Below are 16,248 nucleotides of genomic sequence, written 5' to 3'. Positions count from 1 at the left end.
GTGTGTTTTGTTTAGACTGATCCACTCCAGCTCTCAATCCCCCCACAATCACGGTGAGTGATGGGGCCCTGGGCTCGAGTTACCGAGATTCATGATCTCCGCTTCCCCAGGAAACCACCGAGCACAGGCGTGTGGTTGCTGAGTGCAGATTCCTAGGACGTGAGTGCCCTCTGCCGAAGCCTGCCTACCTTCATCTCCCTTCAGACTGCCCGGCGGGCAGGCTGCGGGCGGGCTCTGGCCACTCCCCTAAGTGACAGCCACTAGCCTGGTGCGTGCTCAGGGAGCCCTAATGAGAATGGGGGGAGAGATTAACCTCACCCCCATCTCAACCTGGAGGGCGGCCAGGACAGGAAGCTGCCAGCCCTTTCCTGATCTTTGTCACCTTCCTGAACGGGAGGCAGGAGGAGGGGGAGACCTTCCTCATCCCCACTCTTCACTTAATAGCATCCTCTCCTCGGCAAAGTCCACCTGTGCCAACTTCCAGAGCTAAGCCTCAGTTCTTCTCAGGATGCTGTGCCCTGCCTCTTGGTTCAGGGATGGGCACCCTTTTGTCATCCTGGGTCCTTTGTCCCTGCCCTGAGAAGGAAGAAGCACAGAGCAGCCGGCTGCCACCTGAGCAAGCAGCAAGCCCTATGAGACTTGCATCACCTTAAATTTTTGTCAACAGTCAAGCAAGTTCATTCCCACTGAAGTCAATTCCTGTGTTTATTGTCAGTTTAACCTGCTGCTGTGAGTTATTTCTCAGCAGTAAGGGGGACAGGTAAGCAAGCCACCAGAGATCTGTTATTTTCCTGACACCTGCATTTCAATAGTTTGGGTGCAGTTCTGGGGGTGAAGTAAACGCTAAGGCAATCCTGTTTGTATCTATGCATAATGGAACAGTCTCCAGTGGTTCCAAAGCCGAGGGGGGATTCTGCTGCACAGCGGGAGAGGAGGAGAGGAGAATTGCCCATCAGAAACCATCCCCTTCCAGGCCCTGTTACCAAAGGTGGGGAAGAGAGTCACTCAGTCATTCCCTAATTAATTTATTCATGAGATCCCTTGGTCACCACTGGACATTCATAAGGCCACACTAATTCATTCATATGTAGGATCATCCACTCATTCACTCTTTCATTGATTCATTTACTCAGTCCCTTATGCATTCATCCTCTCATCCATTCAGTCATTCCTAACCATTCATTCATTCATTAAATCGCCTAATGACTCACTCACTAATCCTTCACTTATTTGCTTGTTCATCCCTCTCACTCATTCATTCATTCACACTTACCCAATCACTCACTTATTCATGCATTCATTTAGTCATCTGCTCTTTCATTCAGGCACTCATCAGGCATTCAGTTGTTCACCCATCCATGCATGTATTCAGTCCTTTGCTCAATCACCCACTTCCTTAAATACTCACACATTCATCCACTCAGTCACTCACCCATTAACTGCCATTCATGTGCTGCCTCCCCACCAGACTGGGCAGCCACTGCCTGCTTCTCTTGTCCTCAGCCTTCAGCCTGAGCATCAAATACCACCCAACTTTATGGTATGGCCCAGGGTGCCCCAGCACTGTACTGAACTCACCAGTTAGCTACCCAAGCTTTGTGACTCCTTCAGAGCACCTAGCTCTCTGCCTTATCACGAAATTCAGCAACCTCCAGGATTCAGCTGACCTACCTGACCCTGGAGACGGTCTGGGAGTTTGACTTGCCAGTGAAGACCAAGGCCCAGAATGCCCCAGAGCCAAGGTCTGATGATGGATGTAATGTTCCAGGTGCCCCTTGATGACTAGCCTGCCAGGCTCCTCTATCCATGGAATTCTCCAGGCAAGAATACTTGAGTGGGTTGCTATTCTTTTCTCCAGGGGATCTTCTTGATCCAGGGGTTGAACCTGGGTCTCCCGCCTTGTGGGCAGATTCTGCACATCTGAGCCAGCAGGGAAGCCCAACTGTGATGCCACCACACCAACCCAGAAGCCACAATGGCGTCTATTCACATGATCTTTCTGCCCTTGAAACAACCAAAAGATGAAGAAATGAGCTTAAAGGAACCAAACAACTTGAGAACAAATTACTTGCTGGGGTTGAGGGTGGGGCAGAAGCAGGCAAGTACTTGGCTCAGGGTGTTAGAGAGTAGATGATCAATTGAATGATGGCAGACTAAATGAATTCATGAATGAATAGGTGAGAGAAAGCAGATGAACGAACAAGTGAAGGAAAGAATGAATGAATACATGAATGACCTGTGCCCAGCAAATAAGCAGCAAAACCACGCTTTTGACTCAAGTTTCTGTAGTTCAAGTCCAGTGCTCTCTCAGCGGCTTGACACTCTGCTCCCACACCCTGACCTTGTAGGGTGTAATAAGAGGTGGGATAAAACTAGAGCATAAGTCAGCCATCGGTAGATTTTTCTGGAGAAGTGCCTTCTTTGGAGGCTGCGGTGAGCAGTCCTGTCTGCACCTGTGCCCCCGCAGGCAGGAGGCTGCCGTCATCCCTCCTCAGAGAGTGAGAGACAGAGTGAAACACGAAAATCCAATCACTGAGTGATAAGAAAATAAACAAGTGAACTTCTCCAAGTTTGCCAGACTTCCCTGCCCGAGGCCAGCTTAATTAAAGTTGATGTAGAATTTTAAAGTGGGAAAATAATTAGGGCAAGTGGTAGAAAAGAGAGGAAGGAAAACATTGTTTTGTTTTGTGTTTTGCTCCCTCTTAATTATGCCACAGACTGTCTCTCCCGTGGATCCCATCCCAAGCCCGCCCTCCGCCAAGATTCCAGCAGGTGGTACACTGTGTGAGTGGCGCGGGCACACCTGTGCCTCTCTGGCATGCAGGTACGGCGCTGCTCTGCCCGCAAGACTGGCGAAGCGGCAGGCAGCCAGGCTGGGAATGGAGAAGAGCATGTGCCCTTGGGCGGCGGACCCCAGGGAAGATGGGGACAGCAGGCTGTGGGGAAAAGATGCTGCCTCCCTGCCCCAGGGCCAGAGGGGTGTGGGCACTGGGTCCCCAACTCGCCATTGCTGTGAGATCTGGGCTCTGATCCAGGCAGTGTCCGCCCCCACCTCGTAAAACAGAGGATCTCCGGGGATATAGCTCCTATCCTGCCTGGATCTCAGAAGAGATTTTCCTCCAGCAACTGTCAAAGGCGGAAGGAAGTACTACTGTTTGTGTGCAGAACGGGGCTGGGGGTGGCCAGAATTCCAGCTGCAGCCGGTGCTAGAAATCCAGCTCACCCCACATCATGTCTGAACACTCGATGTGCTCTGCTTTTGTGCGGGTCTTCCTTCCGGTGTCTTGTCCCCGGCAGGGCGGGCGTGGAGAAGGAGAGCGCCAGCCTCAGGGAGCTGGTCAGAGGCAGCCTGGAACGAGGGAAGCTATAGGCTCCTCTAGCGGAAGGAGAAGGGGTAGATTCCTCAAGATTTCATTGAACGAAGCTGGGCAGGGGGGCACGAGAGCGCACCTGTTCCTGGCGCTTTGCATACACAAACACTTGAGTACAAAAAGGTGCCTGTGCTACTGTATGCACGCACAGGCTGGCACACTCAGCTACTGGCATCCACCTAGTACTAATGGGAGTGGGAGCTCCGGAGCCAGGCAGCTGGCTTCACATGTGCTCTGTCTCTTACCAGATCAGTGCCCCTGGGCACTTTACCTTGTTTTTCATGCCTCTCTTTCCTGTCTGTAAAATGGGGATAATCACAGTATCTGCCCGGCAGGGTTGTTGTCAGCATTACATGAGTTAATACCTGTGATGTCCTCAGAAATGTACCCAGCACATGGTCAGGGCATGTTGTACTTAGTGATGAACTCTCCCTGCCTCATGGACGTGTCAGACACCTGAGTCCACCCGGGGGGAAAGATAACCCTCTTTCCTGCAAGCCTGTAGCACACATGCGCACACCTCGCTCCGGGCCCCCAGGGTTCACTGGCTGTGTGTGAGTGGGAGGGGCTCAGAGGAATGATGCATGTCAGGCTGTTCCTCTGCTCCCCTCCCGCACTCACTCCCACTGTGAGGACAGCACCCACAGAAGCTGTGTGTGCACGGGGGGTGAGTCTCTGTGTTCATGCAATGGGCAGGCTGGCTGCCACGGGGAACAGAAGCCTAGAACTTGAACCCTAAACCTGCTGTCAGGTTTAGAAAACTCTCCAGGCTCCCTCCTCCCCAGCAAGCCCCCGCCCCTACCCACCTGGGCTTCCTGCTGGTCCTGTCCTTGGTGGTATGCCTGACCCCTCTCTGATCTCAATCCAGGATCTTCTGATCCCCAGGAGTACTTCCCAGCCTGTAAGAGACATAATCCAGAAGATTCCATTTAGAAAGAGAACACACCCTTCCCACCCCACTCAGAGCAGGGAGGCTTCAGGGAGGGCTAGGGTCCCCAAGCCCTGAGCAGTGAATACGGCTGTGCTCCCTGAAGACAGGGAAGGCAGCTGCAGATGAGAGTAGGCAGAGGAGGCTTGGGTGGGAGCCCTGGGCTGGGGAGGGAGGAGGCCAGGCTGCGGGAGCCAGACCCAGCTCTGTGTTATCTCTCAGGCACCAGGAAGACAGAGCGACGGGGAAGCAGGTTCTGCCACTCAGTTAATCCCAGGCTCCCCTCTTCCACCTGGGTTGCGTTGGGTTGAGTAAACAGGACAGGTGCCAGTGGCCACAGCCTCATTTCTCTGATTCGGCTTCATTTCATTCTATTGACTCAGCTGGCTGAGTCCCTCTGCTCTCAAGCATTTATGTCCATCCCTTCCAAGTACCAGGCTGCTCAGAGACACTCAGAGAAGCACAGAGCTCTGAGCAGCTTGAGGACAGATGAGAACCAGGGGATGGGGACAGAGAACAAGATTTGGACACTGGGGGCTCTGGATGACCCTCTGGTTCTCCCTGCGAAATGCAGGAGTTTCCCTGCACATTAGGTCATTGGGGTCTTTGATGGTGGTCCCACAACAAAGCAGCTAGGATGGGACCCTGGCTGGCTGTTTAAATGGCTCTCCTGGGGGCCTTCCGAGAGAGCCAGTGTGTGAGATGTAACCCAGGGAGTCAGGAGCCCTTAGACAGAGGGTTATTATCTTCCTGATTTTCAATCCTGTGGTCAGAGACCAGGACAGAAGGACAGGGGTATGGACAAGAATTTCACAGTTTCTGGTGGGGAGTTACGTACCAGTGAGCAAAAAATAGAAACAATTTTCCAGACAATTCAAGGGAAAGCACTTTGCACCAATCACACTTCAAGCTAGTTCTGAATATCTGCACAGCTGCTTCCCTCATTCATTCATTTGTTCTTTTTCAATAAACATCATTGGCATGAGGAGACCAGGAGGCTAAGGTGACGTGGGAGGACCACACGATCACAGGTGAGGTCCAAGGGATAAATGGTGGAGGTCAAGGGGCACAGGGCGTGATGAGGAGATGCAGAAAGGGATTGTGGGGGTCACAGCAAAGAAAGAATGCATGGAGAGTTGGAGGAGACAGATGAGAACTTTAGAACTCACAGAAGGGACAAACTAGGGGTCAACTAAAGTAAGAGCTCTTGGGATTAGCCAAGAAAGACAGCTAGGAGGTGTGGTGACCCAGGTAAGAGAAGAAGGGTGAGGTTGGGGGTTGGGAGGCAGACCCTCCCCTAGAAGCCGCTCCCAGCCTTGAAGAGGAGAAGGAACACAGATGAAGACTGATGTCAGGAGCAGGGAGGGGGGCAGAGAGGAAGGTGGGGGAGGAGATGAATAAATTTGGGGTTGGCTAAAAGGCTCTTTTCTATTTTTCCATCAGATGTTACAGGAAAACCCTATCTTAGCAGAGGTTCCCTGGTGGCTCAGCTGGTACAGAACCTGCCTGCGAATGCTGCAGACACAAAAAAGAGATGCAGGTTCAATCCCTGGGTCGGGAAGATCTCCTAGAGAAGGAAATGGCAATCCGCTCTAGTATTCTTGCCTGGGAAATCCCCTGGACAGAGGTGCGTGGTGACTTATAGTCCATGGGGTTGCAGAGTCAGATATGATAAAGAGTGCATGCACACACACAGTATCTTAGTGAAAGTAGCTTCCAAGTCACTTGGAGAAGAAGGCCAAGCTTAGCATCAGCTCCTGGGAAGATCTTTGCAAAGCCAGGTGTCTGGGGCCCCACCTAGGTGCTAAAGCGACAACCACACCCCACACAGAAAGGAAGCCTGGGCAGTGCATGCACAGGGCACCCACTGTGTGCTGGATGACCATGCATCTGTGCCCCTCTGTCAGCCTGCCTTGGAGGAACTCTCAGGGCCCCTGGAGAGCCAGGCTTAGAAGCAGCACACTCCACGATGGGACCAAGCGCTACAATAGCAGGTGGGTGGGGCAGGTGCCCGAGGGAGCCAGGAGGAGGGAGATCCCTCAGCGAAATCCAATGGCTTCCTTGGTAAAGATGAGAGAGCAGTTTAAGCCCAGCAAAGCAGCCTCAAATCCAGGCGAGCTGGCACAGGCTGCTGCAGGATTTACTCCACCATCACTGTCCTTCCTTCCCCCCAGCTTGTCCACCAGCCCTGTGGTTCTGAGCTCCCTGCCTGACCCCGCCCTGACCTCCAAGGCTGAGCTGTCTTACAGAATCACCTGGGGATTTTATAAATGATGGTTTTGTTAAGGTCCATTTACATGCCCTAAATTTCATCTGTTGTAAGTGTACAATTCAAGGATTTTTCAGTAAACTTAGTTGTGCAACCATCCCCACGATCCAGGTTTAGAATATTTTTACCCTCTCCGAAATATCCCTCCTGATCTGGGGGACTTGGACTCGGTGATTCTGGGGCAGGCCTGGGAATACGTATTTGAACAAGCATCCTGGGGCATTCTGGGACTGTGGTGATGTTTGAGTCTAAACCACTGTTGGAGGGATCATTGCCAAGTGCACCCTGCGAATGGGGTGCTGCTCTTCTGCTCAAACCCTCCCCGTGCTCAGGGAGAAGTGTTAGGTGGAATGGTGAATGAATTCAGTGGTAATCAGATGCATTTATTGGTTCTTGCTGTGTGGTTTTTCACTTTTTTGATCCACACAACTACCCTGTAAATTAGGTACTGTTATTCTCTCTGCTCCCAGATGAGGAAACTGAATGAGATGCAGGGAGAAGTGGTGAGGCCAGGTTTTGAATCCAGGCCACCTTCTCCAGTTCTCTTAACCTCTAGACTACATCACCTTTTGTGGACTGTGGGCTATTTTCCTCTCTTCAGCCGTCTCTATGCCTTCCCTCCCCTCCCTCACCTGCCCCCCCCACCCCTCTCCACTTCAGCCCAAACAGGCCATCTCCCTTTTCAAAGACTCCTTTTGAGTCTTTGCACGAACTTTTCCTAATACCTAGATTTTTCTGTGCCCTTTTCTCCACTGGGAATTCCTAGCTACGCTTCAAAACCCAACTTCAATGTCAGCTCCTTTGTGATCCTTTCTAGAACTCCCCCAGAGTTAACTGTTCCGGTCCCTGAGTTTTTCCTGCACTTTGCACACATCTTGTTTAAGGAGTGGCTCTTTTTGTGCTATAGTTCATGCTGTGTCCTAGTCTGTCTCCCCACCTTAACTGTGAACTTCTCTAGGTTGAGCTGGTGGGCAGTGTCTGCTTTATCTCCATCCACTGCATATCTACAGTGCCTGGTGTCTAAAATAGGCTTGTTGATCAGCAATGGTTCAGCCAGGACCAGGAGGTGGGGCCCTGGGATGCCGCCCTCCCATCTCATTTTAGCCACCAGCCCCAAGGGTCTTATCCTGGGGCATCAGGGCCTCCTCTTCCTGGGTCACAGCTGCCACTTTTGAAACTGCAAACACTATATGACTCCAATGGCCAAGGTGATGTTGTTTATTCTCCTTTGCATCCTGAGCATGACCAAATGGTCCGTTACATAGTGGGCACTCACTGAATGCTTATATGAATGAGTGAGTGTGTGAGTGAGTGAGGCCCCATCCTCTGGGTTCTCTGACAAGGACGCTGTCTGGCTCTTTCCACTTAAAGACGCCTGGATCTTTCCTAACTCCACTTATGCAGGAGGTTAATTCAAGTGCTTTCCAGCTTAGCAAGCAATAAACAATTTGGTGTTGTGGAGAGTTGTTCTGCATGTCATATTTATGGATCAGAAGGGGGAGGGGCCGAGGGCCTTTATTAAGTTCAGTGTTATAGGGAATGTTACATGTCCTTTCTTAATTACTTTCTTCCCTTTAATTAGATAGTGGGGAGCAGGGTGGGGATGGCTGTCGGAGGGAGTGGGATCAAAATTCACAGCAGAGATGAAAGGTGTCGGTGGCATCCTGCTATTTGATAGGACATCAGTCATCTGCAGGATCAGATGAAGGAGGAGGGGGCCATCCCCTCTCTAGAGGCCCCTGTAAAGGGGGAATTGAGAGCTTTGTTCACTCCCTGCCATCTCCATGGTCCCTCTCTCCAGAGGCCCTGTTTCCACACCCGATGCTTTCCCTCTCAGTTTCTCTGTTTCCATGTGGTGGGAGCTGATCCAGCTTCCTGCCTGCTGCACACACCTCTCTCCTTTCTGAGTCCACTCAAAGGTTACAGGCTAAGCTTGCTCTCATGGACACACAGCCCCTTTTGCAGTGGTGCAGCCTGGAGACCCTGGTCACCTATTCCCCTGGTCTGGCTGGCCAGAAGCTTCAGGACAATGCCTTCTCCCCAGCAGAGGTCCATCTCTCTGCCCCCATCCTCTCTGGAGCTCCCCTAAATCCCCTCCCTGGAGGCATCCAAACCAAGCAATACCGTGTGCAGGCAGAGTACTCGATGCTTCCCATTGACCCCACTGATCAGCAATGGTCCCGCTTGGTGACTCTGGGAGCCCTAACAACAGTTCTTGCTGAGTGGCTGGCCTTGGTGCACACAGAAGAAGCAGTCGCGGCAAACGTGTGACGTCCTCGAATCTTTCCCTGGCACCACTGAGGCCTGAGTTGCAGCAGAGTTGCTGCAAGCCAAGAGTATGAGCCACTGCTTCCCAGGATGGACCAGAAGCCACGGGGGCAGCCAACACAGCTGCTCTGGCGGCATCAGGCATCTGACAGTGGGGAGGGTTCCTGCAGGACCAGTTGATGGGGGCCCGGCGGGGCCCAGCATCCCTCACTCAGGCTGGCTGCCCGTGCCAAGTCTCTTCCTCCTCTCCTCGCTGCCTGTGGGGAGACGCGCTCCAAACCCAGCCCATCTGCTGCATTTTCCCGAGACTCCCGAGACGATCCAATTCTGCACACCAGATGGGAAATAGCATGTACATTTTGGATGGTGATTAGTGTTTTTGTTTTTTTCCCCAAACGCTCGCGTTAATGGAGCTCCTTCCTGAAAGTAAATTGGAGAGACTTCAGTTTGATGGAGTCTCGGCGACCTCCACTTCCCTGCCCCCCACAAAAGCAAGTGTGGCTTTCTTTCCCAGGGTCTGTGTGCCGGGACCTTGCCCCAGCTCTGCCCAGGCCCCTGTCTGCACTGGCCAGGGACTCACACTCAGTAGAAAAAAGCTGGGCAGAGGACAGATATGCTGTGTTGCGGAAGGACTCCATGGAGCCTGGTGATTTCCAGTGCAAGTAACTCCAGGTGAGAGGCCCCTCAGCAATGGAGGGACAGGGTCAGCCAGGCATTCGTGTAAACACTGTAAACATTATTACACCACCATGAACTCTGACTGAGCAAGGGAGTTAGGATTTGACTGCTGAATCTGGACTTTTCTCAGGGCTTCTGACTTGAGAAGAAGTTCATATATGATGCCAGATTCCTAGGGACTAGAACTTGGGTCTTTCTATGCATTTGAACCAACACATGGTACATGGTTGGATCAACAGATGCTTACTTGACTGCTTGCTGAATGAAAGAATGAGAAAGATAAAAGTATTTCCGTGCATGCAGCACTCATTTTCCTTCATATTTGCAAATTTGCACATACATAAATACATACTGCTTCTCCCTGCAAACCAAGGAACTTGAAGAAAATACATATTTTATATAATACTTATACATATTTATACAACACATAAAAGCATATATTAACATATATATTACATACAAGACACTTGGCAGTACTTTCAAATGTTGGTTTGCCCACCTGTCATCCTGCTGCTCTGAAAACCCTGGTGTGGCTCAGACTTCGAGTAGCATGGCCAGGGACCCACAGGCAGTGAGCACTAGAGGGGAGAATCGGGCTAAGGGATAGTTGGCTTCCAAGACTTGCAAGCACCCTAAGTATCCATCAGCAGAAGAGTAGATCAAGAAGAATATGAAATGGAATACTACTCAGCCATAAAAAAGGAATGAAATAATGTCATTTGCTGCAGCATGGATTATCTAGAGCTTGTCATACTAAATAAGTCAGACAGAGAAAGATAAATGTCATCTGCTATCACTTATATGTGGGATTTAAAAAGGGAATGACATGAATGAACTTATTTACAAAACAGAAACAGACTCAGACCAGAAAATAAGCTTATGGCTACCTAAGGAGAAAAGCAAGAAGGATAAATTAGGAGTTTGAGATTAATAGATAAACACTACTATACAGTAAACAGGTAAATAACAAGAACCTACTGGACAGCATTGTATACTGTATAATATCTTCTAGTAACCTATAATGGAAAAGCAATCTAAAAATTTTATATATATACACATATGTGTATATAACTGAATCACTTGCTATACATCTGAAAGTAATACAACATTGTAAATCAAATATACTTCAAAAAAGAGACACAGTTGTCTCCAAAGGCCACAGGAACCCAATCACAGGTTTGGAATGGGAAATGATAAGGTCTGGTTCATGCTTATAAAAAGAACTCTACTCCTCTGAATTGGATGTATTGGGGCCAGAGAGCCTGGATGTGGGGACGCCAGGTAACAGGTGTGTGATGGGAAGGGCTTGGCCTAGGACAGCAGTGGTGAAATAGAGAAGTCGTGTTTCACAAGGAGAAGTCACCCGACCTCTGTGGGGTGAGGTGTGAGAGCAAAGGTGGCTAGGAGGGCAGCCGTGCCCATCTCAGGCATCGTTAGGGCTGGAGGGAGACCTGGTTTGGGGGAATGGGTGATAAGGGACAATTTGGGACGATTGGGTCTGAGATGTACACAGATTATCAACTGAAAATAAGGCCTTAGAGCTTGAAAAAGAGGTCAGAGGTTGGAGGCATGGATTTGGGAGTTTTGTTCATGAGGGAAGAAAAGAAGCTATGAAAAAGAATGAGATCCCCTGTGAGTGTGTAGACTCAGGAGAGAAGAAGCCAAGAGCAGGAGCCCAGGAGCTGTCCTACCCAGGTAGGGAAAGGAGCCAGGGGGAGGAGGGCTCAGAATGCACATGGACGTGCAAACACAAGGGCTTGTGCTTGTACTAAACACTTATATGCACACACACATCAACATGTTCACATATGCAAATACATATGTAGGCACCTATTCGAGTACATGTATACACACACACACACACACACACACACATACATCTTGAGAAAAGTGCACTAACTCATACAAGCAGATGTGTCCAGAAGCTCTCCCGGAGTGGGGAGAAGAATCTTGCAGGTAAAGTGAGGCGAGGAGGCTCTTGGCTCCTTTGCTCCTGGGGCCAGAGCAGGAAAAGGTGAGAGTGAGGTAGCTTCAACCAAAGGGTGGCTCCCTGCAAGCTCAGCTTTCTCTGGGGCCTGCAAGCATCTCTCCTGTGGTTCTCCCCCAGCCCCTCCACTGCCCACACCCTGGGTCTGGGACGAAGGCTCAGATCAGCTTCACCAGAAGCTGGTGCTGTTCATCAGAACAACACCTCCTGGCGCCTTGCTCACTTGGAGTGTGCCTGTCCCCGTGTGCCCATAGCTGGGACACCTCAATGTGGCGGTGACAGACTGGCAAGCCGGACAGCCTTCCAACCCCACCATGCCAGTGGCTGTGGCTTGGCTCACACGCAGGATGGTGGAAGGAGAAGGCCACTATCTGTAATAGAAATTTGGCAAACTCGGTCTGACCATGTCTGACCCAGTGGCTTCATCCATCCTGTGTTCAGGCCTCAAGACATAGAAAAATCAGCCTCCTGACTGCCCACTCATGCTTTCTCGATGCTCTGACTCAAGTACAAACAAAAGTAAATGTCCTCCTTTGGTCTAAGGCCCAGAAAAGTGACCTAGGTGATACTTAACAGACAAAGACAGTCAGAGGCAGGAAGTGTGGGGTGGCTCTGGTGTTTGCTGAGTGGGCAAGAGCCCTGAGGCTGAAGAATCAGATGCCTTAGACACCATCACTAGTCCTTTTCTCTGAGTTCAAGGCAATGAGTCAGGGGGGTCAAGGTGAAAGTCCTGAGAAATGCATCACCTTGAGTCCTTTTTAGGCATTGCCACCTCTGGCTAGGGTGCTTCTTCCACAATCTATCAGTTATACTCTTTCTCAAAATGAAAAGAACATTTCCCAAGTTATTGGAGTAGGGTTTTCTTACAAGGAATATTCAGAATTCTCTCAGCTATCTACGACAGTCTGAATCTCTGGTTCAGAATTTAACTTGGACCAGTCAGTTCAGTCACTCAGTCATGTCTGACTCATTGTGACCCCATGGACTGCAGCACGCCTGGCTTCCCTCTCCATCACCAACTCCTGGAGCTTGCTCAAACTCGTGTCCATCGAGTTGGTGATGCCATCCAATCACCTCATCCTCTGTTGTCCCCTTTTCCTCCTGCCTTCAATCCTTCCCAGCATCAAGGTCTTTTCCACTGAGTCGGCTCTTCACATCAGGTGACCAAAGTACTGGAGCTTGAGCTTCAGCATCAGTCCTTCCAATGAATATTCAGGACTGATTTCCTTTAGGATTGACTGGTTTGATCTCCTTGCAGTCCAAGGGACTCTCGAGAGTCTTCTCCAACACCACAGTTCAAAAGCATCAATTTTTCGGCGCTGACCAAGCAGCATAAAAATCTCATTGAGAACTTCCCTGGCAGTCTAGTGGTTAAGACTTCACCTTCAAATGCAAGCAATGAGGGTTTGATCTCTGGTTGGTTGGGGGACTAAGATCCCACATGCCTTGCAGCCAAAAAGCCAAAGCATAACAAAGAAGCAATGTTGTAACAAATTCAATAAAGACTTAAAAAAAAAAATCTCATTGAGTAAGAATGTATGTAACCTGTAGCCTCATCACAATCCTGTGAGGAGGTAGAAGACTTATGAGTTTCCATTTTGCAGATGAGGAAACTGAGGCTCCAAGGTCATGAAGTTAATAAGAAATGGAGTGACAGCGTCAGTCTGTGTTTCCCTGTTCTGTGGCAGGTCTGGCTCGAATTCCAGCTTTGCCTCTTAGCTATATGATGTCAAGCAAGTTATTTCATCTTGGTTTCCTAATCCATAGAATGGGAAAATGATATCCACTGGAGCGTTTTTGTGGTTACTGGAGGCTATGAGGTGCTCCCTGCACAGCGCACAGTACCAGGAGGGTGGGAATATGTAGTCAATCAGCTCTCAGCTGGGATTTGCATCCTGGCCTCTCAACTTCCAATCTGTGCTCCTCGTCTCCAATGCTCTAGCAATCTGTGATGCAGCGGCTCTCAGGCCGACCTCTGAGGATGCGCCGCTGTGTTGGGAAGTAGCTGTCCTGCCACCTTCACCCAGGTGTTGGGTCAGAAACCAGCCCAGTGTGCCTGCGTGCTTAGACACGTGTGCACATGTGTGTGTCCCTGGCAGTCCAAGCTACTGTCATCTGAGTTCTGCATGTTCATGTCACTAACGAGAAATTACAGAGTGGGCCGGGAAAGGGAGCTAGCTGCAAAGACGTGCTGAGTGTCTCAGCCAGAGCCTGCGGTGCCTTGCCATTAGAGCTAACACTCCAGGCTTATGAATACCGGATGAATGCGCCACTGCGCAGACCAGCCACTCACGCTAAAGTGGGCCTGCTTTTCATCAGGAGAGCAATTCCCCACCGGGGAGGCTGGGAAAAGGCCCCTTTCCACGCAGCCCATCTCTACCCATTCCTACCCTCTCAGGGTTCTCTCCAAGGTCATGGATCGCCATCTGGGTCGGAGATGGCTCAGGAGACCATGGCTGGGTCGGGAGACTGTCGGAACCCAGAATCCCGCAGGCAGGCACTTCATGTGGCGGTTTTTCGGGCACTGCAGACCTGTTCTCTTCCCCCTCCCCCTCCCCTTCCTCTCCAGCACCTGCCTAATTACAGGGCAGGGCTGGGGCTTGCTTGCAAACCCAGTTCTGGCTTCTTAGCAGCCTGGCTGTTTCAGTCCCACCCCTGCAGAAGCTCCAGTGCTTACACAGAAGCTGGGTCTCTGGGAGGCGCTGAACTGGGGGCTTCCAGGTAGGCTGGGTGCCTGGGCAGGGAACGGGACCTTTGGCTGGGGAGGAGAGGGTAAGGAGAGACGGCAGCCGGTTCTGAAAGCCTGCCATGATGCCCACCACCGAGAGCCCAGGCCTATCCTGGAAATAAAGAACAGTTTTGGAGCAGGAGGTGTTGGGGGTAGGAGGCAGGAAGAGAAGCTGCGTGGCCCACAAACCTGTCCGTAGGACATCGAGTGGCAGGGCCTAAGCCCTCCTCACCCAGAGACCTTCTCTCTACACTGGAAGAGCCTCTGCTGTCTCACCATGTTTGCATATTTTCCCCCTGGTTATTCAAATGCAAGTACCCCCAAGAATGGAATCCAGTTAAATCTCAGGTGCTCCTAAAAGGATCACATCATTTCCTGAAAGCAAGATGGTTTGGGGCAAGACAGCCAAGAGTGCAAGGTTGCCATCCAGTGGGAAGGGGCAGGGGCTGGGGAAGGGGCAGGGACGTGTCCCGGACCCCGTGTCCATCCTGTTCCTACTGTCGGTGCCCCTACCCGGGAGGAGACTTGGGCTCTAACTCAGAGCTGGAGGCCTCATAGACACGCACAGAACACCATCCTCTGCATATTGGGCTGTTTCCCCTCCTAACATCCTTTGAACTCACACCTGTGAGGGGCTGGTTCTATAAAAGTCTGCTTTTCCTCTTAACCTCTCCCTCCATCCATCCAAGCATACGTGCATCCATGGATATATTCAGTAAATCAATATTTAGTACCTACACTGTGGCAGCTGTAAGTGCCAAGAATGAACTAAATCGGTTCATACGACCCCTGGCTTCAGGGAGCATGCAGTCTGGTGAGGAGGTTAGACATGAACAAATAATCACGTAAATAAATGAGTCATTAAAAACCTTGAGATGTGTGCTCTAAAGGAAGATCACTCAGTTCTCTGAGAACTGATAACAGAATTCCTGATTTGAATACAACACCTGGGTGACCTGGCAGGGCCATAGGCAGGACTATCCCTTCCCTTTTCCTAAATAGCACGCCTTTAATCATGCAGCCCAGGGTTTTAGGAGTCACCCAGTTCCTCTTACTCCCACTTCCTCTGAGAAGATGGCTGTGATACTGCCTGTGAATCAGAAGGAAAACAGTGCCAGAGAAAGACCCAGGGGTCCAGAGATGAAGGGGCAAGATCAGCCAGGAGCTGACCGACTGGAGCAATGTGGAGCTGAGGCAGTGCCGGGAAAGAGTCCCGATGAACATCAGATCAGCGGCTGGCACGGAGCTGGAGGAGAGGGATGGGTATGTGGCATCAGGAATTTGGAACTGGGGAGAAGCACTTGAGTGCAGGGGGCTCTGCACTGGGGGGGAGGGAGGGGCAAATCCAGAATGAGAAACAGCCGCTTCCCCTTGCCCACCTCCCACCCCAGGCATCAGCGGTTCCTCCATTAGGGTCATGAGGATACATTGCTGAGTGCACCAGCTTGCTCAAAGGGCTGGGGAAAGGGACAGTGGCTTTGTGGGTGTCCCATTGCTGTTTCTGCTCTACATGGTGAGGTCCTGCCCTTCTTCCTCAGAGGCGGGGAGGCAAGGGCTGTCCATCCTATTCCATAGAAGGAGAAATTAAGGCTTGGAGAGTAAGCAAAGTAAAGCCTCACCAGTAAGCAAATGGTGAAGGCAGAACAGGCTGGGCCTGCCACCACGCCAGCCAAGGCATCAGGCGTGAGGCAGCCACAGTTCCTGGTCTCAGGAAAGGCTGGGGAAGGATGGAGAGATGGACCTGGCTGCCTGACCTGCTGGGCCAGTGATACTCAGCATTCTTGGCCCAACATGAAGCTTCTGCATGTGATGGAAAGAGATGATCCACAGTGGCCAGGAAGTTTTGGGAAACATCTATAGCCCATGAGCCTAACTTTCCCAAGGGAAAGGAGAGAGCAAGAGAAGAGGATTCTTTGGGTTTGCCCACGTTGATTCCTCCTAGTCCAGCTTCAGCATCAAGCCACACTCATCCAGACCCAGGGTCAGCTACCGGAAATCTCTCCATCAGTTGACTAGCTG

Source organism: Cervus elaphus, chromosome 20 (genome assembly GCF_910594005.1).
Source record: "Cervus elaphus chromosome 20, mCerEla1.1, whole genome shotgun sequence".
NCBI classification, from domain to species: Eukaryota; Metazoa; Chordata; class Mammalia; order Artiodactyla; family Cervidae; genus Cervus; species Cervus elaphus.
The sequence above is the reverse complement of the archived record's forward strand: the minus strand, read 5'-3'. Positions refer to the sequence as shown.